Here is a 26,669-nt window from a genome sequence, read left to right on the forward strand (position 1 = left end):
GTGATCTATATAGTATGATCTAAGGCCCATATCTGGCTCATTACCATTCTTGTAAATAAAGTTTTATTGGAACGCAGCCACACTCATTCATTTAATTAGGGCCTGTGGCTGCTTCTGGACTATAATAGCAGAGTTAAGCAGCTCTGACAGAGACCAGACAGTCCACAAAGCCTGAAATATTTTCCACCTGGCCTTTTCCAGAGAGCAAGTTCAATGACTCCTGATTTACAAAGTGCTATGCACTGCACAGCCATGTCGTGGATCATCCCTTATGATTTTCACAATCCTCAGTGATGTGTCCTGTGCTTAGCCCCATTTTACATATACAGAAACTGAGGCCCAAAGGGGCTCCGTAAGAGAATGATGAAGCAAGAAGCAGAATGCCATTAGGTGTGACCCAAAAGTCCCTGCATTTCACCACTGTCCTGCCTGCCTTCCGCCCAACGAGGGAACAGGTGTCCTTACCTTCGGCGACAGGAAGCATTCCGGGTAATAACTGGAAGTGGATGTGAGAGTGCACCTCTCCTCCTCAAACTCATCACAAGGAGCACCTCCAGTTCCCTGGTGGGAGAGTCTGGCCGGAGTGTCCAGCTCACTGTTGCTGGACAGGCTGGGCAGAGAGAAGGGGCCTGTGTCCCTCCCAGGACCTCCGTTGACAGCCTGGCATCTAGAAGACAGTGAGCAGAACCCCTTAACTATGACTATCAATCTCTTGAGTAGGTGTCCATGGAGATTAATTTTGTGTCAAAGTGTGAGCTCTCAGGCAACCTGGAAGCCCAGCAAGGCATGTTAGCTGTCACCCGATAGCTCTACAAACAAAGGGAAGGGTGCTTGGTGGCAGCATCCCAAGATCCTCTGTGCTGGTCATCAGTCCCCTGCAGAGAAGCCATTTGCTCCTCTGGACTGGATGGAAAACTTCACCTCCTTCCAGAACCCGTGCCCCCCAGGCCGTGGAGGCTCCGACGAGGTGCAGGGGAATTCCATCGTAAGTCAGAAAGAGAGGACAAGGCGGTTAACAGACAAATAGCTGTAATGTGAGTAGACTTCCTTCATTTAAAATTTTTCTAAAAACCCCTCTGCTAATGACTTGGTGATTTTCACAGTAGTAAATGTGCTGACTTAAAAAATCCGTGGGAGGTCAATAATTTTCCCTCTGCCTGTCACTGAGCTGATTGTGGTTCAGATGCACCTTAATTACAGTACCTACAGGTGGAGTATTATACAGTGTTTACATTAATCAGAATAGATTTACTGAGGGAAATAAAACCACCGGCTTCCTTAGGGTGGTACTCTTATCAGGCGGTAAGGGGGCTGGCAGGCCTGTGGGTGAATGCTGGCGGCTTGGAGCCGAGACCCCCACCTCACAGCAGCCGATGGTCCTGGAGCATCTCCATCCCAAGCTGGAGTGCCGTGTTGAACTAAGAAATCCAAGGGAAGGTCCAAAAATTGGATTCAGGATTTTTAGAGCAGAGGAGAAAGCGTATGTGTGTGCACATGTGCGGGTATGGAGAAGATTGTACAATTATTCAGAGAACCAACTTTCCATTACCTGTGGCCATGGGAAGCAAGGGAACCCACGTAACCCCTGGTTCTACCAAGTGTTATTTTTATGCAGGAGGAAGAGGAGGACAGAACGTCTGCCTGGAAGTGAAGAATTTACAAACAACCGTCCAGTTGGGGGGTTGGAAGACGGCAAAGTTTTGTTGTCTGTTGTTGTTGGCTGTTCTATTTTATTTCGTCTTTTGCATTTTATACACACAAGGCTTTGCCATAGATTTGATCAGAAGGAAGGCCAACAGCCTCCACTGATCCAGAGGGGCATGCAGGTCAGTGGCTGAGTCTCCAGCCCATCACTTAATCTCCATCCTTCACATTCCTCATCCACAAAATGGGCTTAGTAGTCCGTGCATCACAAGGTTGCTATGGGGGTTTATCAAGATAATATGTATAAAGTGCTCATAACGGTGCCCAGCCCATAGTAGGTGCTCAATTAAAGCTGTCTCTCATGATCAGAAGTCATGGCAAACGTGGGCTTTGGGAGTCAATGAAACTTAGTTTCTAGTCCTGTCTTCACGACATAGTAGGGGTGATGTTATCCGAGTTACTACGCCTCTCTCAGACTCAGCCTTTACTCATTCATAATATGGGGATAACAGTACCTTTCCAGGAGGGTTGGAGGCAGAGTACCCAAAGAGTACTAAAAACTACTAGTGACAAATTCGGGGGTTGTCTAATCTTTAGGAAGGCGATGTGGTCCTACGTGCCTGGGCAAGTTCTCAAAGTCACTCCTTTCTTCTCCAAGGGATCCTAAATTCTTTCCTCGTGACACACTTAACATTATTCCCAGCAGGTCATACCTGGGTCCTTGGTTAAATCTTGACTTGGCTAATGGAGTCCCAGGGGCACATTCCCCATCCGAGAAAAAGAAGTTCGCAAAACCATAGCACGTGCTTGAGAGGGAAAGCCCCGGCGACGTTCTGAAGATGATGCTCATCCAGAGGAAAACATCTCGGTGGCAATAATCCACGGAGCATTTCTGCATTTCCGAGTCTGGCCCCTGTATTGGCCCCATTGGAGAAATAGACAAACTACTTGAGGGTTTTACACTTTCAAAAGAATTTACCCATACCTCTCTGGGAGTCACAGCCCTGTCACTCCTGTGAGCAGGAGTCAGGACTCCTCTGTGCAGAACCAGACCCAGCAGGCACGGAAGGCTCGAGGTCACAGGTGGACGGCGGCTCGGCTCGAGGCCCTCCAGAGGCTCAGCTCTGGCTGGTTCCAGGCCCACCTCAGCCTCGCTGAACGGGCTTCCTGCAGCAGCAATTGGAAGGTTTAAAAAAAAAAGAAAAGAAAAGAAAGAAGAAAAGAAAAGAAAGAAAAGAAAGAAAAGAAAGAAAAGAAAAGAAAAGAAAAGAAAAAAGAAAGAAAGGCCCAAGAGGAAGGAAGGGAGAGAGAGAGGGAACACCTCACTCTTCTCTCTCCACCTGGGCCTCATTTATTCTTATTTTACACACGTGAGAGAAATGTGAGCTCCAAGTGTGAAATGAGGGTTCCCGGACATAAGAAGAGTTTGCCATCTTTTGCTACATCACTTCTTCTTTAAAAAAAAAACAATGTATTTATTTATTCATGAGAAACACAGAGAGAGGCAGAGACATAGGCAGAGGGAGAAGCAGGTGACCTGCGGGGAGCCGATGCAGGACTCGATCCTGGGACCCCAGGATCATGCCCAGAGCCGAAGGCAGACGCTCAACCACTGAGCCACCCAGGGGTCCCCAGATCACTTCTTCATTAGGCTGTGCTCATTTCGGGCGCTCCTCGCCCACCGTGATGAGCGTGAGCAGAGCCCACGGAGATCCCTCCTTAGGCTGGGCCTTCGGATCTAATTGTAAAAGGCCCGCATCCTTCCAACCGTTACTTCTCGCTTCTGTGGCCCAAGAGGAGCCCCCGTGGGAGCAGTTGCTCAGGTGGGGCCCGGGCTTGGCTGGGAAGACCCTGTGTGGACACGGGACAGCCCCTGTCTCACCTGGAGCCCTTTCTGCACTTGCAATTATATGGTTTCATTTCAGGGCTCGCAGCTAAGGCTGACCTTTCTTTGCATTACAACTGGTTCCATTAACACCTTTTTCTCCTTTCCTTCCTCGGTGTGAGCTTTTGTGATTCGGTTTGGTAGCCAGATTGCTCCGGGAGGGGGTGCACAGCCAGCTGCCAGCACTCCGCTGGGCACAGAGCACTTCCAGAAGAGTGAGCTAGCAGTCCCGCTTCTACTTGCCAACTGGACCTTACAAAACAATGTCAACAGAGCGAGTGGCTCACTGATGTTTAGAAATCTAGCGTTTCAGAGCCACAATGGATCTGGGGGATTATACAGAATTAAGCCCTTAGTTCCAAAATAAGGGGAGCAGGGCTGAGAGGCAGCTTGGGGCATGGCTGAGCTAACTTCTTTTTTTTTTATTGAATTTAATTAAAATGCAACTAATTAACATATAATGTAGTATTGGTTTCAGAGGTAGAGTTCAGTGATGCATCAGTTGCATATAACACCCAGGGCTCATGCAATCACGTGCCCTTCTTAACGTGTCACCCAGGTACCCCATCCACCCGCCGACCTCCCCTCCAGGAACCCTTAGTGTGTGTCCTATGGTTAAGAGTCTCTTATGGCTCATCTCCCTCTCTGATTTTGTCTTGTTTTATTTTCCCCTCTGTTTTGTTTCCTAATTCCACATATGAGTGAAATTATAATTATCTTTCTCTGATGGACTTATTTTGTTTAGCATAATACCTTCTAGTTCCATCCACGTTGTGGCAAATAGCAAGATTTCTTTTTTGATGGCTGAGTAATATTCCATTAAATAAATGAGCTAACTTCTCCACAACCCAGCCCCCAAACTAAAGCCCCTCCCATGGCTGCTCTGAGGTTTTCCAATACACAATAACTGTTTTTTGCCATGAACTGGAACACAGCCTCAAGATATAGAACTAATTTAAACCTATGATAAATACTAGAACATTTTGATGATCTGTTTAGGCTTTTAATCCAGATACACAGTACTCTGCCTGCCATAATGATCTTAGACCTATTGTTTTTACAGGGCAGGGGAGAGGAATCCAGTTGACCTTTGAACAGTGTGGGGGGTGGGGTGCCTACCCCCTGCATGATAGAACATCTGCATATAACTTTGGCTCCCCCAAAACTTAACTACTAATAGCCTGGTTTTAACTGTAAACCTTATAGATAACATAGACAGTTGATTAAAACATATTTTGTAAGTTATGTGTATTATATACTGTGTCCTTTAGTAAAGTAGAAAAAAGAAAATGTTATCAAGAAAATCATAAGGAAGGAAAATACATTTACAGTCCTGTACTGCAAAAAATCCTCATGTAAGTGGGCCTGTGCACTGCAAACCCATGTCATTTGAGGGTCAACCGTAGTTAGCATACTATTTGCTTGTATGTAAGTGGGTGCTTTTGTGTTGCAGTCACTTGGTAGGACAAAGTCCTTGAGGTCATCATGAACAGGGGTCACAGATAAAGAAAGTTCTAGACTCTCCAGCAACTAAAGGTTTGCTATGTAAAGATTCACATGGGCAGGAAACTTCACAAATTATAAACCTGTGGCATTTCAAAATGAGTGGCATTTTACTTTATGGTCCTTTGAGGCATGCACAGTCACTGTGAAATAAGGGACTGGTTTTATTACATGAGCTCACTTGGCATCTATGCCCCCCATCGGCCATCCTGGGGGAAGAAAAGGTAGTGTGGCCGATTAAGAGGACCCAAACTGAATTTCTGGCTCTGGTTCTGCCTCTAACCAGCTGTGTAACCGGGCACACTGCTTTGTTTCTTTTGATCTTACTTTACTGTCCAAAGACTTGCGCTAAAGCGTCTCTCATAGCTTGCCAGATTTAGTTAAAACAAAAACAAAAAAGACAGACGTCCAGATACATTTGAATATCCGATGAACAATGAATATTTTTTTAGTGGAAGTATGTCCCGAGAAATATTTGGGACATACTTAAAGTATTCTTAAACCATTCATTGTTTTACAGTAATTCAAATTTAGCTGGGTATTTTGTATTTTGTCTGGCAACCCCAGTCTCTAAAATCCTTGAGATCGTAAATTTGAATTCTGTAATGACTGTATCTGACTTGTATTTGTTTCTAAAAGGGAGTATGAGTGATCCCAAGGGAGGGACGGAGAAGAGAAGGATGGGAGGGGGAGAATGAGAGAGAGGGAGAGAGAGACAGAGAGAGAGTTCCCTGAAAATACCAGGAGATTTCCACTCCACAAATCGACAGTTCACAGCATCTAGAGGAACAGCGTTTTGCAAAACTCTCATTTTGAAAGGCAGCCCCCTGAGAAAGCAGCAGGCTTTCCTAATGTCCCTGAGACCTAGATCTCTCAAAGGCCCAGGTGGCTGTCCCCCCACCTGTCTCATGCACAGGCCACACAGCCTTGTGCCCGACTCTGGATGAGGAAAGATCAACTCTAGTCTTTTCAAGACACAGAGGCAATTGCACTAATCCTTGCCCCATGCCACGGTGCCACTATGCATGGAGAACCAGGGAATCCCACTGCCCCCTCGCCCCCAACAGGGGACTAAACAAAACATCTTTTAGTAGAAGCCAGGAATGGTTCTGGGCATCCTCTTTCTCCCCAGGTGAAGTGGAGATGGTGCCCAGCATAAAGTCCCTGGTATGGGGAAGGGTGCAGGCACGGGGACAGAGCAAGGGACAGGAAAGGGCGGGAGATGCTGAAAGTCAGGATAGAAATTGCAGTTAGCCAAAGGCCTGGTAGCTGGAGGTGGGATGAAAAGAGTAAGATTTCCAACACAGCCTTAAAAAAATAATCGCAGATAACGCCTTATCCTGTGTTACAGTGAGGTCCCTCCCTTAAGAATAATGACCACCTCTCCGGTCCATTTAGTCTGGGTCTTTTGCAATTTATCAGAGATGAGTTTCCTGGAGTCTGGGAACCCATTCAAGGCAGTGTGGAAACATGCACAAGTGTGCTGATTACATTTCCACAGTCCTCGCATGCTGCCCTGGAGAGGAGCCGTCCCTCCACCGATTTCTGGAATGGATGGGCCAACAGAGCCCCGCTGTCCCAGAAGCACCCCTGCACCCCCCACGCACACCCTCATACACCCACCCAGAGGCGCAACCAGCACCACCCCCTGAAATTCTGGCTCGCCTCTTGCAGAGAAGTGCGCGTGAGCCAGAGCCCGGGTGTGAACACAATATGGTTAGGATACCCTGTTTTACGGACAGAAAGAAAGGGGGGAAAAACAGCTTTGGATGCAAAAAAAAAAAAAAAAAAAAAAAAAAAAATTCAGCTTCACCTTTAAGGCTGGAAAACCTGCGCCCTTGGCAAGGCGACCGGAGACGGTTCCAAAAGTATTAATCTTGCTCCGCTTACATGCTCAAGAATAGGTCTTTGGAAACTGTTCCTCTCGCACTGCGTTCTCCCTCCGGACCCCCCGCCCCCCGCGGGAGGAAGGCCCGGGGACGCAGGTCGGAGGCCGGCGGCTGGGTTCGGGAGCCCCCGCTCCGCCCCGCCCCGTCCGCCCGCGGCCCGGCCGGCAGGTGGCGCTGCGCCGCACCTTATGGGCTCCGCGCTGCAGCCGGGAGCCGGGAGCCGGGAGCCGGGAGCCGGGAGCCGGGAGCCGGGAGCCGGGAGCCGGGAGCCGGGCGCCGGGAGGGGCCGGAGGGGCCGGGGAGCCCGCCTGCTCAAAGTTTCTAGTGCCATTCCTGGACCGAAACAAATATTTGTGGAATTAAGTAGTGATTTCCTTTCGTCTGCGCGACTCTTCCTGGCTGTGTTTTCAGGCTCTGGATGTTAACGTATGCCATATATTGCTTTTTTTTTGGGGGGGGGGGGGAGGTGAAATCTGGGGTTTCCAAGCACACATTTCAATCCATCCTCCCTGCTCAGGTCTCCGCTAGCGAAAAGTCTGCATTTTCCGATACAATCACCCATAAAACTTGCATAGTAAGAGCTAGAATGGTTTGGAAGACAAAGAAATGCTGGGGGGGGGGGGGGGGGGGAATGTAAGTAACCGGAGCGCCTGAGATCTTTCTTTCTAAATAAACAAGAGAGGGAGGGGGTTCCTTTTAACCAGGCTCGACAAAATAAAGCACCGAAGTGGCAGGAAGAAGCTCCAGGCTTGGGTGGAAAAAGGAGCGGCTGGCTGCAGGGGGTGGAAGGGAGGGGGGTGCGCTGTGTCCCTGCTGAAGACCCTCGGCTGCAACAATCTCGACTATGCCACCGTGCACAGCACTTGGGAGGATGTGCTGGAGACCCCAGGGCACCGCTCTGGCGCCCTGGGTCCTGGGCACGAAGTTAGCAGCAGTGGATTGGGGCGGGATGAGTTGCCCGCGCGTTTGCTGCACCAGGCCGAGCGGCCCCCTTAGTTGGGGCTCAGGATGTATTGACCATTGCCAGAAAATCCATCTCGGCAAAGTAAACAAGGCAAGGCCGCGTGCATCTCCAGCAAGACATGTGAAGCTTTGTTTGGGATAATGGATCTGACATGAGTCAAAGCAGTGGGGATTAGATGGGCCCGGCAAGGACAAATATGAGTGATGGTCATCTCCCTGCATCAGAATCCACACGGGCAGCCGAGCAGGCGGGGAGGCGATGCGGGAGCGAGGGGGCGTGGGGGCCCCGGGGACCACGGGGGGACCGGTGATGGGCAGCTGCCCCCAGCGCAGGGATGGTCCGCAAGGCGGAGGAGGTGTCCTCGCGTGCCCAGCGCCTTAGTCCTCCCTGCGGCCTGCGCTGCAGCCCCGCCGAGCGCCCGGCTGTCTGCCCTGCGCAGAGGGGCTCTGGGCTTCTCTTTCCCACCGTCGATTAAACTTTTAAAACTGGCAGGACTTGCCTGGCATCTTTTACACCAAAAGGGCAGGTTTTCCTCTTTTAAAAAAGTTTTCAGCAAGTGGCCCAGTTACTCCCCCTACTATATACTTAGAGATAACGCTTGACTTTCTTGACCCTTCTACCGTTTTATTTTGTCTGTGAATCAAGAACTGTGGCTATGCGGATTTATTTTTCTTAGGCAATGAATGAATGTATCCAGGCCTAAAACGCATCCCTTTAAAGTAAGGAGCGACTCTCAGACTTTGAAACCTAATCATTCAAAACAGTGATTATACTTAAGGTGATCGAATAATATGACAAAGTAGATTCATTTACCAACATATGGCTTTTAACATTGGATGCTGGGGTTCTTTTTTTTTTTTCACCTGTTTTCATTTTTAAAGCTGAAGTTCAAAGACATTTTTTTCTAGCCAAATGTCATTTATTATGTCAACATATGCTGTTTATCCCGTGTATATTGTTATCGGAGTGAAATGAAACTGTAGTTTTGTGACTAATAGCAATCTTTAAGGCTTACCAAATATTACAAACATTGCGGATTCTATGCATAATATCCAGAAGCTGATTTTGGATCAGATTTAGAGCTGTGTTTCAAACAGAGCCACATTAAATTTAAAATTAGTCAAGGATTACAGTTTGCTATGAAGAATGTCTCCACCTCCAATATGAGCGGATGTCATCAAAGTGAAAGGGAAAAAAAAGGAAAGACAAGAAAAGATGTGATTGTTTTGACACGAGTGAGAGAAGCTTAGTGTCGCTTCATTTTTAACCTCATTTCAAATTATCTTTTAACCACCCTGATATTTCTGCATGGAGATAATCACATCTCATCAGCCTTCTCAAAACCCGGCAGCTCCATACCCAGAGCTAATGCTTCTTGTTAAATCATATTGCTAAACAAATGGTTACAGCTCCTGCAGCAGACGAATGGAAATGAGCTTTGCCGGACGGCCCTCCCCCCACCCCCCACCCCCATCGTTCAATGTTTTGTTTCCTTGGGTAATTTTAATCTTCCATAAGGTGTGTGGATGCTTTTTTCCTAGAAAGGCAGAACAGGAATTGTTTTGCTTTAAAAGGTAAAAGCAAATCTGCCCTATAGGTGATGAAGATAGAGACCTGTTGAAATGGCCCTGAGAAAATAAACACTTGTATTCACAAGCACGTTGAATAGAAAGAAAATCCTTCTTGAGGAAGGCAAGGAACTTCCAGAGAAGAAAAAGTTCCCATGGTTTTAAACAGACACAATCGATTACTCCTCACATCATTCCAGAATTCACGTATCACTGGGGTTTAACAAACCCATCAAGAAAACTCGGCATATTTATGTTGGTAGTTTTGCATCTGCAGATATAAAAGCAGAAGGCCCCGGCTTCACGTTTGAAAAACCAGCGTGGAAATGACTGGCTGCCTTATCTCTACTCGATTTGCCTTAACTTCACTTCCTCTCACTTTGTCATTTAATTTGTAGGGTTTCCAAATCAGAGCGACTATCTTCTATTAGTCCCCTGGTGACAGAGGGCAGGGCGTTGTTGTATCTGAGTTAATAAAGCAGAAATCCAAGCCTAATTACTGGGGAGATAAACCCTACTGGCAGGGGGTTAACCTTCCTCAGGGTCTGGAGCTATCTGCACCCAGACATTATGGAGAGAGACCGTGGACACCAAGAACACACAAGACCAAGAAGGTCTGGGTGCATCTGCTTTCATACAGCAATACCGATTACATTTCAGTGACCATCTTCATCATGGGACCGTGTGGTCAACTGTGCATCTATAGGGGGAAGCAAGTGTGTATTCATTAATCAAATGGAATAATGAGGGACAAAGGTGCTTCATAACTGCAAGGGGCAAAACAAACAGTGGCATTTTTGTGCCAAGGGCATGCATGTATATTTAAAGATAGTCTACACAGGCATGCACTCAGCAGCTCATGGGATGTGTGTGTGTGTGTTGGGGCAAGGGAGAGAGAGAGAGAGACTTGAGAGAAAGGGAGAGATGGGGAGGGAGTTACTGAGAATGCCTCTCTGATGACACCATGGAAAGAATCCATCTATGGAAATCTTAAATATATACATGTATCACAGATATAGCATAACCTCAAGGATCAAACTATACACAGCATAATGACTCAATAATTTCTATAGACTAGAATCTGATTTATTGATTATTCAGAGACCCATGGTGTGTTTTTATAGGCCACATCATGCATATGACTGTACCATATCTATGCAGATTGCATAGACATGCTGAGAAACTTCACCATCAAGTGTACTTTTTCATATGTACTACACAAGACTCCGACACTGTCATCAGTACTGCCACCCTCCCTGCTGCCCTCCCTCCAAAGTAAACAAACAAAAAACGCCCACCTGTATAGTTAAAATCACTAGCCTTTAAGAGATGTTCAGAAAAAGAGGGGGGAAAAAGTATATATATATATAACCCAGTCCCTGGCTTCTGATTTGGATGGTTACAATTATCTGTGGATACTGTAGCGTGAGCAGAGAAACCGTGTTTGGAGAGTGAATCTATTAATGCAGCTTTGTCCAACAAATATTAAAATTGCAAAGTAATTTGCCCATTTGACAATGGCTAATGAACTTAAGTATGCAGAATGAACTTTAATAATTGAGGAAATTGTGCAATTATACTGAAAGCAGCTGAAAATTACAAATAAAATTAACTCTCGAGTTTAGCAAGAATATTACTGCTTCTATTACCAGCCACTTTATGTGGGTATCAAGAAAGTCTGGAAAGTTTCAAGTGACTGTACATTTATTGTGATGATTACTCATTTTTTTTAAAACAGAAATGAGCCCTAATAATTCTTTTTCCCCAATATGTTTCTGGATTCCCATGTGGTTGGAATTACCCAAAATGTCTCATTGGTAGGGTATGTTTTAATTTCGATTTCAGGTTTATGATCCTATCTGTGTCTATTTTAAATTTAAATGGATTACATTCAGCAAAAATCCTTTTACTACTCCGGCTCTGCTGTCTCGTACTATTAGGCTGTATATATGTTCGGCTTCCGCAAATCTGCTAATACATAAAACCATAAGAAGCCTCTTAGGTTCGAACCAGGTTAGACCGAAGACATCAGATTAATATTTGATAACGTAGAAGGGCTCTTAATCAGATTTGCTTATTTCGTGACAGAATGTTTCTGTAATTATCATAATTGTTGTGCTAAATATGTTTGTCTTTGTATCTGGCTTTGGGCATAATCTTCTCTCTTGAAAGCCACTCAATGTGGGACTTGAGATTCCGGCACAAAACCCAATTAATATTAAGATGACAAGCCCCGATGAGCTCCAAAGAGGCAACAGCTGAACAGACTCTAACATTCTTAAGTACAGATACTTGAGTGATCAAGTGCATCTGAGGGAGACACACAATTCAATAATCCCTTTCTCAAGAAAGTCAAGAGGCCTGAGAGATACGAAGTAAATCAAAGGAACAGATCAGAAAGAAAATGAAGGGTCTGGTCCTGTAGCGTCTCTATTAAAATGCAAAAGTTATGGATTTTTTTCGGGGTGATGGGAACCTTTTCTGTTTTTATTGATTTCTTTTTATAGCTTGATGATTTCTCTAAGATTATCTTAAAAGCTTAAAGAAAAAAGGGGTCTCATCAAAAGGTATCTTGCATGACAGGAACATGCACAGTTTTGGTTAACATGATGTGGGAAGGCGCTGGAAGTCCAGGGAGAGAGGGATCCTGCTTGTTCATCAGCCTGGGGAAGGTCTGCAGCTTCCACAGTAAAATGGAAATTTTACTGCCCCGTTTGGTGCCTGTGGCAAACCCACCGTGCCGGCCCCTGGGCCGCTCGGGAGAGGTGAATGACAGGCTGGGGATACCTGTGAGATGCCCCCCAGAAACAGTTATAAAGCGCCGCACTTGCAAACGGATTTTCACTTGCATTGTATAAAGCGGTCGCCTTCAGACCCTGACCCCCCATTTCCTAGCATCGTGGGGGACTCCTTGGATTTACAGCTAAATTCACTGTCCAGAGGTGATATCCTCACCCATTGATTTGCAATCAGAAATTGGTTTCCTGTCACTTTAAAAGTGGGGCACTAAAGGGGCAGTAAAAACAAGGCTGTCGGAGCTAAATGGAGCTATAGTTCAGGCTCTGGGCCATTACACACTACCTTTCCAATGTATTTATTACATTAAGAAACCTCTGTAGTGCACTTTAAATGGCTGGTGACACCCTCTTAGGTGACTTATTGCTCTGTGAAATCAGTTTTGTAGAAACTCTTTCACATGTGCCAAAACAAAACAAAACCCAGTATGCCTGTGTGTGTGTGTTTGTGTGTGCAGAAGAACGTTCCAGCACCAGCCCACGGAGTCTCTGCACCCTCCTGTGCCCAGCACATCAGCAGCAGGGAGTCTCCGTGCCAGGCCCAGAGCGTCGCCCAGGTCCCTTGGCTCGGGCACTGCTAAAAGTGAAACCAACTAGTGGGACCCTCGCTAACTCTCCAGAGAAATCAGGGGTGGGGGTGGGGGCTCTGAGGCCACCTGCCCAATTTCAAGGTCTTGTCCCAAGGGGAGAAGGGTTGGTATGATCGCTCATGCCAGCACCCCTCCCACAAGCTCCCACACGTGACACCCCGACAGGTCTTTTCAGATTGTTGCAGTCAACAGAGAGGACCAGGGACAATTCCAATCCAGGCTACCCAGTCTGGGGTAGAAATCCATCTCCCCAGTGTAGCCTTCCCTTTTCAAAGATGCAAGTGCTCGCGAATTACTGGGGGAAATGTTTGCGCAGATTCCTCCCGTAAAACCAGACTCCGATCCCTTGCAGATTCAGCGCCTGGTGGGGCCCAGAGCCTCCATTTCCTTTCTCTGCTTGTCACCACAAGGCAGGGGTTCTCGGGAGAGAGATCCTCACCTGGGAGGCACGGAGGCTCAGCGCACCATTGCATCAAAATAGACTTCGCCACACAAGCATGGACAATCCTGCTCACAGAGCGAATTGCCCCAAATTGTGAGATATTTGGAACAAAATGTGTCCCTGTTGCCTTCTGAGGTTCCTGCTAATTAATATTCAAAAGACTCAAAGAGGAAAAATGGATACCTAAATCATACATATGTATATGCCTTTTAAGCTTTATTATAAAGGCAAAATAACCCCTTACTTGGTTAAAATCCAACTTGAGTCAACATACAAAGGTGACTGCACTGTAATACTAGACATATCTGCATTATGTAGGCATGTTACTGCGCCACCAGAATCTCTCAATAGTAATTATTATGCCAAGCACCCTGTTGGCACAATTACACTAAAGCTCTAATTAGTAGCAGTAAGATTAGAACCCCTACATGTTAAATCTGTAGAAGCAACGCTGAGTGAAGGATTTAAAACAGTTTCAAAACATTGTATTGTCTTTATTACAGTCTTTATACTTCAGTAAAGAAGGGTTTTCTATAAAATGCACTTAAAATAATCTGGTCCTGTCACTAAAAATAGGAAAGATAAGGTAATTGCAGTCAAACCTAGCGAGTCGACTTGCTACCTAGGTGCATTAAATCGAAAATGACAAATCTAGTGAACTCCAGTGGGAGATATATACTTCCTCCCTGCTGGACGCATTGGTATTTTTCCAACCATCAGCCCGGGGAACATGCAAGGGCCATACTTGTCATGGGTGGTTTTTTCATTACCTCCGAGAAGCCGGGAGGCAGGCGCCTTGCATCGGGAGCGGATCTTCCTCTCCAATCTGATTGCAGCATCAGGAGATTTACCTGTCTCCTTAGAGACTGCGACATCCACTCTGAACACAGCGCATGACTCCTCCCCTCCAACCGAGGCGGCACCGGGCGCCTTAGCTACCTGCTGGGTGCAAAGCTGGGCATCTGGGTCCCGGAGCTGAGCCCCCACCCAGGGCTCTGGGGCTGCCCCGGGCACAGAGGTCTCCCCGCCAGCTGCGAGCCGGCTGGGGTGCGGCCCACACCTGAGTGCTTGGGGGAAGGCCGAACAGCCAGGGCTGGTTAGGGTCACAGCCCGCGGAGACCGGAGGAATGCAGACGTGGGGTGCCAAACGCCCGTCTATGTATTTGGATTGGGAATCCTGCAATTGGATTTTCCCATGAAACTGAGTCGTGGTGACTGTGTAAAATGTTTTAAGGGAGAAAAGCTTGCACCCCGGGGCAGGGGTGGGGGGTGGGAAACAAAGCCATTTCTTTTGCCCCTTAATTTCCCACTCCCTGCCCACCCCACCCCCCCACCCCCACTGCAACACCTTCCAGAAACAATTCGGTTTTGATCCTCAGCAAACACTCATTGTTGGGGAATGCCCAGATCAAGGCAGGTAGAGGCTTCCCAGTGCCCTGCCTCCTGTCCACCGGCCCATCTGCCCACCCCAAACCCAGTCTTGGGCAAAAATACCTGGTCCTGACACCTTGCCACCCCCCTTGCCCCCCGTGGTAGAACGGGAGCTCGGAGCGCATAGAGGCACCGTGAAGGCCACAGGAACTGTTGGTACGTTGAGCCTCCGTTAAAAAAAAATGCCTGTACCTGTGGACAGCCCTTGGGCTTCCCGCTTTGAAGATGAGACCTTAATAACTACCCGGCACAGAGGTTATTCCGGAGGGATCTGTCCCTAAATGTATGGACACAGGACAAACATTCGAAAAATTCGCTTGGGCTTTTCCACGGGAGCAAATACATTATTTATTTCACTTCGGAAACGCTAAGCCAGACGACCTTGGCAATCTAGGATGAAAGTAAGTGACGGAAATCCCCAAACGTTACTGTGGATCTACGTTAGTGTCACTAACGTGCAGTTCTTTCCCCTCCACCAACAAATTTGCCGTAAGGACAGCGATACTTAGCAAGTGTGCATTTGTAGAGCATACGTATATAGACCAGAAACCTGCATCCTAACGGCCATAAAACCGTCTGCAAGAATGTACAGTGATAACAGGGCCGAAGTCAGGGGATGGCCTCTGATTCTTGATAATTGTATTATTCAGCCGTATGTTATATCTGGAAGTGCTATTTACTGTAAAATAGAAGACCAGGGAGCACAGTACTTTCTAGCTTCTATATTTTATGTCGGCTTCTCTTCCAGAGCCCCAGATTGAAGGAAGTGAAAACATCCTTCTGCCTCGTAGGTTATCTCATTGCCGTCATAATTCCAGTATTTATATGCACGTATGTTTTATCATCGAAAGATCTCCACAGGAGAGCTGATCTTTCTGCAACTGTTACAGAACTATTAAACGTATATTAGCGTGGTCATTTTTATTTAATGGAAACAAATAACAGTTAATCTTATTGGAAGGGTTAAGTGGGTTTACTTGGTAAAGGGCAAATCCCTTTGGATGCTTTCTTTTTTAAAGAATAGCTGGGGTTGCTGACAGATGGTCTTTGTCTGAGTGTAGCTGAGGACAGATACAGTTTCTTTTTACACATTTATGAAAGTTGTAGATATAGATGCTTGGTAATATGCAGTGGCCTAGGACAAAGAGCAAGCTTGGTGGACAGAGAGGATTAGATTTCAGATCAGTGACAGATGGCTGGCTTAGCGGAGTCAGATAAAATTAAAAGGGGGGGCCGGGGAGGGATAAAAAGAAGCCACTTTCCATGTAAAAGTTACATCTCTTAAGACAATGGCAGCATGCAACATTCAGCTCCCTTCCCAAACTGGTGTCAAATTCCTAGATTGAAATTCCTACTTGAAGTACACGTTTTATTTTCGCCTTGGCAGGTGAGGTGGGATTATTCTCTGTTGACCAAGTCGATCAAAGGGAAACTAAGAAACAAGGTAATTAACAATTTGCCTTTCAACTTGGCGCGCCAGAAAGTACTTTCATTTGCAAAATCGCTCTGGATATTTGCATGTGGGTCCTTACTCACACCACTCCTCCCCGCTTGAGCAGATTTCTATAAGCCTATGGGTAAAATCCACATTTTTGCTTACCCCATATACGCCGTTTAAAGCTCTAACATCACTATAACCTTCGTCAAATAACCATACAACATATTTAGTGTTAATTTGTCACACTGAAATTATTCATCGGTGTCTTGAGTAAGTCCGATAATATTTATGGGTTATGCCATTCCATGTTTTCTGGCAATGCAGTTTGCTAGATTTCATAGATTTACTGTGTCTGCTTTTTTATGACTGACATAGCAATAACCAGATTGCAAAGATATTTATGTTGTTTGTGGCTTAGCAAGATAATTAAAGGATATAAATTAATCAAGTGCAATTAATTAGAAACTTTATGTTCGCAGCAGTCCTTCTTTGCATGTATAATTTATATTTATTGATTTCCTGGCTTTCATTAGCCTATGAGATAACAGCAAAAATGCATTAGAGAAGAAAATGTACAATTAGCGCGAGAGTGAACCTTGGCATAATGGATAGATCAGCACATGTTTGGGGCAAATATAAAGCTTTGTTAACTGTCATAAGCAGTTACAATTGATGAGTGGTATTTCCCTACATATCTTTCAGCTGATTAACGGCGTTTTTAAAGAGTCGCCTTAATGGGAAGCTGATAGGTTGGCTAAATTTACATTTTAATCAGAGTATTTATGATAGAGGCAGCCCCAGAAACTCATTGGCAGAGGGTGAGGCGACATTCCCTGAGGGACCAGGGCAGGGAGTCGGCTTTGGATGATGTCCACTCACCTATTACTTCTCCTGTTATTTATCCAAAAGCGTCTGTGTGGGGAAGGGGCGAGAACTCTGGCGGCCTCCTCACCACTGGCCGCACTCCCACCCTTGGATTAATCTCTGGGAGAAAGGGCCAGACGCTTGCCATGCCCAGAGAATGGAACCCCAGTCACACTTCCGTGTCTTCTGTCACTGAGTGTCAAATGCCAGCGCCATGGGCAGCCAAGCATGGCCAAGCATGGCTCCCAAGCTTCCTCACCAAGGATTTCATGGATGAAGGAGAGATATCTTGGCCTGAGGAGGCTGCTTCTCCTATTTCCTAACTGGGTTGACAGTCAGCCCAACAAGCTCCAAGGAGACCACAGAAGAGCCCACAGTCTCAGATCCAGAGGAGCATCTACTCACATACATTGCTCATTTTAAACCCAGAGGCCAGGCCTGCACCTGAATCGTTAGCCATTAAAACTCTGCTTCTGCCAGGCAAGAACAGGAGTTTGGATATTGAAACAGAGAAAACTTTGGGAAAGGAAGTAAAAAAGTCAGTCCCCATGTAGCAATACCTTTCTCCCCACTTTGGAGGAGATGGGAGGATCCTGCCTCCGGAATTCCCATGGGAAGACTGAAGTGGGAGCCTCCATCACCCTCCTGAGCAGTTACATGTTCAGAAGCCAGGAGGGGACATGAGCTGTCTCCTAAGCTCACACTCTGTTTCCATGTCATGGGGGCAGCAGTGCCGGGTTGGATCTTTTTGTTCAGTAGAATAGACTCTCTAGGATGGTGTCATGGGCGGCCCACAACAAAACACCTCAGGCCTGGGCAATTAGGAAGGCCACAGAGTGGGATTCATGTCTGGCTGGTGCAGTGGCCCTTAATGGGCATCTCTGCAGGAGAGGACCTATTTCTTGTTGTCCTACATGGAGATGGGACAATACGGCTGGACAGCCGTGTTATATGTTTAGGGGGCATTCCCAACATGGTCTTTATGCTAAAGAAGCTCAGGAAGCCCTCTGGAAAGAAAAACAAAGGAGCATTCCCCCAAGGGGGCTCATTCCTGATTCAGAGACAAACCAGGGAGGTCTTCAGCTCAGAAAAGGACTTGAACAGAGCAAGACCCGGGGCCTGGTCTTTCTCAAACAAGGACAAAAGCCATCGCCTCAAGTCCTGCTAAACGCCTTTCCCTCTACCTCTCCTTTCTGCTCCAGGTCAGCCCCAGGGTTCAGAAACCCGCCCCTGTTTCCTGGTGGAGCTTGTAAGTGGAGATTGAATATTGACAGAATCTTCCAGGGCTCTCCTTACCCCGGGGCAATTCGAGTTGAATCACATACACCAAAGCGAGGCTACAAATACGAAATTATTTTTCGTTTATCTCCGTGAGAAGAAGCTACACATGAGCAAATATGAGATTAATATAAGTGAAGGAGGATACAGTTTCTGCTTTATGTGGTGATAGGCCCCTTTTTTCCCTTTCATACTAATTATTATTATCATTATTAGTATTATTTTACCCCTCAATTGCCCTAGGATGTTATCCAAGAGGAAGAGCTTTATCGGCTGGTGAGAGCTCCACAGTATTATTTATTTCATGTAATAAAATGTATGTAATGATCATGATTAATGTTTGTTTATTGTTATATCATTGTGTTTTCCTTCCAGTCTCAGTGTGATACTGGTTTAATTAAACTTGGGAGAAGGTGGGAGTGGGGTTGGGTGACAGTCTCCAGAACTTTGTACAATAATGGAGCCTGCACTTGGTGGCACTCACATGTCGATTAAGATGAGGATGTCCCCATAAATGACTGATTCCGTTTGTTCTTTTAAAGGAAAGTCCATTCACCACCCTTTATTGTGTAATTTACAGATAAATTTGTTGTGCCTCCGACCAAATGCTTTTATGTACAGAAATTGCAATGACAGTAGAAATTATGGTAATTGAAGAGTGCTCTATTTTAGGTTTCTCTCTGATCACATGAAATGATCATCAGCATCTTTCCCGGCCATAATCGTGCCCCAGATTCCAAATTATTTTTTATTAGTTTGTTATCCAGTTTAACTGTTCAGGGAAGAGAAGGACTGAGGAGGGATAGTGAATCTTATCTCTGCTGGTGGGTGACTGTCTACCCCAAGGAAAAACTAGATAGGTCCAGTGGGGCTTTTTGTTTGTTTTCTTTCTTTCTTTCTTTCTTTCTTTCTTTCTTTCTTTCTTTCTTTCTTTCTTTCTTTCTTTCTTTCATTCATTTCTGATGCCCCCAAAACCAGTTTGCCAAAGACTCCTCTTACACAATTTCCTCATTTCCTGGGGAGAAATCAAATGCACATCCTAAATGGAAGCCATAGAGCTTTGAAATAATATATTTTTAAAAGTTTTTAAAGCTGAACTTGTATATGCCTTAACTAAAATTTAACATACTTTACAAAGCACATCAATTTCTATTATCTCCATCTAGCATCATAACCTTTGAAGTGAACAGGACACGAAAGTTTTTTACATAGTATCATCCCATGATATGCATATGGTAATGGGTATGTCTTTGCCGCTTGCTTTTTTTCCTTTTTAGAGAGGGAGAGTGAGCAGAGGAGGAGCAGAGAGAGAGGGAGAGAGAGAATCTTAAGCAGTCTCTACACCCAGGGTGGAGCCGAGGAGGGGCTCAATCTCATGACCCTGAGATCATGACCTAAGCTGAAATCAAAACTCAGGCGCTTAACCAACTGAGCCACCCATATACCCCTTGCTTTTTTCATTTTAATAATATATTGTGGGTATCTTTCATGTCAATATGTAAAAATGTGGTTTAATTAGAGACATTTGGGGTGCCTTCAGAATTTCCTCATTATAAACAACAATGAATCAATATTCTGGTGGATGGATACGTACATATATATATACACATATATATATACACACATACATGCGTGTATATATGTGTGCACATGTGTGCCTGTGTGCGTGCTCATATGCACATATAAATGTTTTGGCAAGAGAAAGTGTTTTGGATCAGAGTATAAATAACTTAAATTTTTGAGACTGCCTGCCAACTAGCCATCCCAGAAGATTGTTCAGTTTAGAGCCTATGCAACAATATATACAGGTTTCATTTTCTCATTCTCCTTCCAGCTCTAGAAAATATCAATCTTTAAATTTGTGCCAACTTGGAAGAAAAAAATGGTATCACATTATTATTTAGTTTGTGTTTTCCCAATCAGGAATGAGTGGTAGCGTGCTTTTTAATATGTTTTTTTGGTCACTCATATTTCCTCTTCATAGAACTGCTTATTCACATTGTCTCCAAATTTATTTTTCTCTTGTTTCTCATCTTGTTAGAGACCTTACTTTAATATTAACTCCTTACGGATTAAATATACTGCATCTCCATCTCCCATTTGAGGTTTAATTTTGTTTAGAAAGCCATACTCGAGATTTTTTTTTTCTTTTACAAACATTTCATGTATTTAGATCAGAATAGGAGTTATCTGAGTGAAGAAGATTCAGAGAGAGGAAGTGACTGGCCCTTTAAGTGGGAAAACAAAGATTTGAATCTCAAATCCCGATTTATCAACCACCTCATGCTGTTTCTCTCTGGATGCCACCAGGCATGTTGTCTATAAATATGCACCATCAAAGTGAGGAGGGAGGATGGCTTTATTTCTGTTACTAACCCTGTCAGACCCCCCTCAGCCATTTTCAACTCTCCTTCCCCCTCACCTTGAAGAAAGTTTCTGCCTATCTTCCAAAATTTACCATCAATCACACACCTGTGAAGCATTCCCAGATACTCTCAACTCAGGTCTTGCCTTTTCTGCCATTATGTGTTGGTGGCATGGGCCTCTAGGGCGGCATCTATCAAAGTCTACTTTGTGCGGTGAGTATTTATCTCATGGCTCCCTCCTGTCCTAGAGAGTGAACTCTCACAAGTTAAGGGCCTGTGGTAGTTGAATTGCATTAATTAACAGATTTTTCCTTCCCGTGTCCATGTCCTGGGAATGCATTCTTCAAATCTAGAGGTGGAGTGTCTTTCCATACCCCTTGAATCTGGAAAGACCTTACCCCTTGCTTTGGCCTTGCTTTCAGAGGTCTTGCATGATTCTGCTCACACTCTTGATTCTCTACCATTGACACCATGAAAACAAGCCCGGTTTTACCTATTGAAGGACAAAAGACCCTATGGAGTCAAGTCATCCAGGGGAGGACATGCATAAAGCCATTCCTCACCCAGTTGACCAAGTAGCTGTAGACACATGAAGAATTCCAGTTGCAATCTGTTGAGCCAGACCTACACTAGAAGAAAGTTCTAATCAACCCATAGATTTATGAGCTAAATAAATGTTTATTGTTTAAACCACATTTGGGTACTTTGTTACACAGCATTAGATGACTGATAACAAATGTTTATGCAGTAAATTAAGCATGGTGTTACCAAGAACAACTGTGCAAAATTTCCATGTCTTAAGGATTTTTGAATCCTTAAAATATAACCTAGCACTTGTACTCAGGAGGTGTAAATATGTGTTGAATCGAGCTCAGTCTCCTACTTTAACTGCAGTTGAGAATCTGAATATTTGAAGGAATTCTTTGGGTAGAAACACACTACTTCTTTTCTCTTTTTTAAAAAAGATTTTATTTATTTATTTGAGAGAGAGTGAGTGAAGCGGGGAGAGGGGCAAAGGGAGTGGGAGAAGCAGATTCCTGGCTGAGCAAGGAGTCCATATCAGGACTCCATCTCAGGACCCTGGGATCAGGAACTGAGTGTAAGACAGCTGCTTAACTGAGCCCCCCCCCCCCCAGGTGCCCCAGGAACACACTACTTCTTAAAGGCAGGCAGAGTCTGTCCACCTTCATAGTGTAGGGAAACTTGGAAAAAGATTACTGGGTGTTTCCAGTGGAAAGTAATGCATTGTGTTGAGGATACTCATCTGAGTTATCTGATTCTTGTCTTTTGTTGCCTTTGAGCTATTTTATAGCTCGATAATTGTAGTGAACCAATGGCAGTGCAAATGATTCTTGTCTAAGGACATGAAAATGAATTCCATCCAGGGGAGAAACAATACCCCCCACGCACACACATCACCATGACCATCACCACCATGGAGAAGCCACTTTTGCATCTAGTTGCAAATTCATTTTATTTATATATTTATTTAGAGAGAACATGTGAGTGGGGGGAGGGACAGAGGCAGAGGGAGAAAGAGAATCTCAAACGGGCTCCACCATGGTCCTGGTCACAGAGCCCAAGGTGGAGCTTGATCTCATGACTCTGAGATCATGACTGGAGCCAAAATCAAGAGTCCTGGGCTTCATCAACTTCACCACCCAGGTGTCCCTGCAAGTTCATTTTAATATTCCTCATCTGTATATATGATTCTTCCTTGGATTCTCCTTTGAATCAGTTGTAACATCTGCTAGTTCTCTTATTTAATAAGGAGTTAAAAAAATATTTGCCACTTGTCCCTTTTATATTTGTGTGAGTCAAGGCTTTACCTTTGTTTGAAAATTCTATTTCAGTAGCTTCAAAGATCCTTGCTTTGGCCCAGTGGATTCACCCCCAGAGTGGTGCATGTGGCAGGCTGCTGATGCACATGCGCTCCTCTTCGTTCATGCTCTGAATCAGGTGAACAAAATGGGCAATAGCACTTGGCTAACTCTACTTTTCCCATTTTAACCGTCTTCGCTGCTAATTCGGTGGGGTATTTTTCCTGCTTTTGGTTTTTGTCTCCGGCCAATAAGTTGTTTCCCACCGGTGGCAGCAATGATTGGGAATGTGATTTCCTGTCAGACCATTTGTGATCTCCACATTTGGACTAATTTTATGAAGAGCTAGTGTCTCTCCAGTGAGAGATGATGGAATCTTGCTGGCTAGTTCAAACAAACGATACATTTATTTATCTGTTTTGAGCTCACATCAAATAAAAAAATTTGTCCCTACTGAGAAGGAGAGGAGCTCCTTGATACCCAGACGGATGAGTTTTTGTGTTCCATATTTTCTCTTGATCTGTGCCTCAAATTGCACAACTGAAGCTCTAAGCCTCCTCTGTGCCTCTGTGTCTATTTGTGTGTAGTTCAGAAAGGTCTTTGCCTCCCAGTGTTCGAGTGGGTAATGTTTTCATATCACTAGGGGATTTTAATAAATTAGGCTGTAAAATATCTTAAAGGGGTTCTATCCTGATTGGTTTGTAGAGATAAATTCGTACGTGTGTACATTACATACTCCCAGAATATTGAACTTCTAGTACTTTGAGCGTTCCAGACTGTAAAGAAAAATAGTCTTACGGAAACTAACTCAGGAATACTTTAATAATTGAAATTCACACAATTAAAGTAAACCTTTGGCAGACAAGACTAGTTTAATAATTTTTATATAATGAAAACCACCATTTCTTTTCTTATTCATCAATGTCAGTGCTGGTACGAGCAAACACGTTTATTATACTTGGGTATGTTTTTCTTAAATTTACACAAGTTAATGATCAAATAATGTAACATTGTTCCTATGTGATGTTTAATGTTACGAAAAACGTAAATGTAGATTTGTGCTTAACAAAATGGAACCATTCTCACAAACGATTTCTTTCCACAGTAATTATATTTTGTAGTATATCAGCTTGAATATAATTTCCAAGATCTTTAGGTGACTTAAAACCTGGACATAGTAGTTGGGTTGATTAATGAAAAACCAACCATTTGTTATGTAGATCATTTCTACCTAAGATGAAATGCTAAAGCATTGGTTACTAAGCATAATTTCAAACTTATAGGTATTTGCTTTTTTTGTTGTTTTTAAACGCTGCAGGGATACTATATACTTGGGCTAGGTTAATGAATGTATTTATTTTTGCTACTGAGGGTAGGGAATAAGGGATATGAGTGGTAGATGAATGCTCGTGTGTGACAGATACTTTAAAATTATCTACCCTTCATTTTTCTCGGTGAAATAGAAGTTAGTTACTTTGATTACAGTTTTAATTAATATAAATATTTGAGATTATATTGAGAGCAATGGTTATGGAGAAATACAACTGCTTACATGCTTCTGTTTTTCAAGGATAAGAATTTTTTCTTAGAGTAGTGGTTCTCAGTTTTATTTTCTTTTCCAGACACTTACACTCTCAAGACTTATTTAGACACATAAAGAGCTGTGGTTCTTACAGGTTATAACTATTCATACTTCACATCTTAGAAATTAAAACAGATAGCATTTTTAAATATTTATTGATTCATTTGGAGCTAGTGACGATGAATGCATGGCACATGAATAACCTCCTAGTGTTATTATGAAATCGGTTCTGGCCTCACAGACCCTCTGGGATCTGTCCTAAAGTATCATTTTTTCCCCCCAAACTGAATGGGTCCAATAAAGAACAAAACTTAGAAAGTAAATTCTGTTTACCCTGGTTTTATATATAATCCCTGAGTCTGAAAAACAATGAAATGTGTTAAAATCTTAGCAAAGGTTTGCAAGATTTTTAAGGACATATTTCCTTGTTTACTGCCTTTACTGATAAGAGGGTTATTCTTTCTTCCTGTATTATGCCTAATTGTCTTACCCAAGTAATTTTCTTTTTAAAATTTTATTTGTTTGAGAGAGAGAGAGAGACAGAGAGAACAGGGGCAGGGGGGAGGGACCGAGGGAGAAGCAGACTTCCTGCTGAGCAAGAGGCCTCATGTGGGGCTTGATCCCAGGACCCAGAGATCATGACCTGAGCAGAAGGCAGACACTTAACCCACTGAGCCACCCAAGCACTTCCCAAAGTAATTTTCTATGCTCTATTCTGGCTATTGAGTTCTTGATCATTTAATAAAACAAATATTCCTCACTTATGAAAGAGTTAAGGGTTCTTCACAGTCATGTTATCCTCTATGATTATTTTTTTAATATATGTTCATCTTTTTGAACTAATGCATGACCAAGTATAATACCCCAGACATCTGTGATCCCAGCTTAACCAAACATCCGGATTTCCTTTGACAACTTTTTTGATTATTGCCCATGCAAAATCATATCCTAAGCATAAAAACTAAGGTAAGATAAAACTTTCAACTTATCTTTTGCATCTAAAACTATTTTTGTGATTTTTTACAAAATGATGGAAAATCACAAAGATTCATTCTTTGACCTTATAAAGAAGAAGGTGCTAGAAATAATTAGGCTTATTTGAAATGTTACTACTGATGAATTGCATGAAAAGGATTAGCAAATCAGAAGAGATGCTCAGTCTCCTCTATGTTAAATCTGCATCAAATGTTTCTAATTTACCTATTTCAGAGATTGTATGCTGAGGGCACCTGTCTTGGTTTTGGCTCAGGTCATGATCTCAGGATCATGGAGCCTTGGGCATGAAGCCTACTTAAGATTTTCTCTCCCTCTGTTCCTCCCCTGCTCATGTGTGCTCTTTCTCTCTCCTCTCTCTCTGAAAAAAGAAGATAGAAAGAAAAAAAAAAAAAAGTTGTACACTGTATGGGGAGTTCCTAGAGATTTGTCAATGTCCTGAAGATATTAGGCCACAACAGTGTAATATTATCAGTCATGATCTTGGTTATGGTTTAAAATCTTGCTGAGTCATCACCTGACTTTAATTCAAATCTAGTATTTTCCCGACCAGTAGTTTTGGATTGGGGTTGTACTATGAAGTTACGTAAGTATAAACTTACATCTTGACCATGTTCCAGACTTACTGAATATCTTGACTTGATATTCTTGGTATGTTCTTAGTATATGCGTGGTTTATTCTTGTCAGATGATACACACTTCCATATGTCTCACAGTTATTACATGCTACAGCTCAAGATTTTTCCCTTTATAAAAAATTACATCTGGGGAGTCTGGGTGGCTCAGTCGGTTGAATGTCATCCAATTCTTGATTTTAGCTCAGGTTGTGATCCCCGGGTCATGAGATGAAGTCCTGCAACGGGCTCACTGCTTGGCGGGTGTGGGGAGTCTGCTTGTCCCTCTCCCTCTGTTCCTCCCTCCCACTTGTGTGCACATTCTCTCTCTCTCTCTCTCTCTAAAATAAACAAATCTTCTAAAAAAATACGTTCAACTACTTTTGTAAGACAATGTAACACTTACTGTAACATTTCCTGAACATTTCTTTGAAAATACTCAGAATCGTCCTTAAGTACAATATTTTGTAATGATATTATTATCTTTTGTTTTGCTTTGTTTTACTTGACACAGAAGCAGCCAAATTTCCTTGTCAATTGCCTCCTTCTTGTCATGAACTCTTGTCAGATCTTTCACTTTTGGAAACTAGCAGTGATAATTAACCACAGCCATTTTAAGTCACCATCATCTGAGATAGCATATTTTTTGTCTAACTCTGGTGCTTTCCTGAAGCCTCTGCCACCAGCGCCAGGCTAGAGTTCCTGTGCTCGCCAAAAGATATAAACAAACAAGGATCATCTGAGAGCTCCTTGGGAAAAGACCGAGCCAGGTACTTCAAACTTTTGAAACTTCAAAGAATACAATGCTGGACATGCAGGCTCCCGATGGCATTGCCTAAACAACCTTCAGACCTGGATTCCAGTGGGCTGAGTCAAGATTCCCAGGACTCTTTTTCATTTGGAAAGCAAATGATTTCACATGATTGTTCACCCAAGGTCCAACAGAACAAGCATGGGCTGAATGAAGTGAAGAAAGCAATTTTACTGGAATTATTTATTTGCA

The 26,669-nt window shown here is 43.9% G+C and overlaps 1 long non-coding RNA gene across 1 annotated transcript; it reads right to left on the minus strand.

The window, feature by feature from the left end:
• Positions 1 to 471: 471 nt before the first annotated feature.
• LOC111092859 lies at positions 472 to 7,037 on the minus strand. Its single transcript, XR_005355044.1, has 3 exons — positions 6,846 to 7,037; positions 2,630 to 2,811; positions 472 to 667 (listed from the first exon to the last, which is right to left on the minus strand). It is a non-coding gene; the product is annotated as an uncharacterized LOC111092859 (long non-coding RNA).
• Between the last annotated feature and the right edge of the window lie 19,632 nt (positions 7,038 to 26,669).

The sequence above is a fragment of the Canis lupus genome, chromosome 2 (assembly GCF_011100685.1).
Source record: "Canis lupus familiaris isolate Mischka breed German Shepherd chromosome 2, alternate assembly UU_Cfam_GSD_1.0, whole genome shotgun sequence".
NCBI lineage: Eukaryota > Metazoa > Chordata > Mammalia > Carnivora > Canidae > Canis > Canis lupus.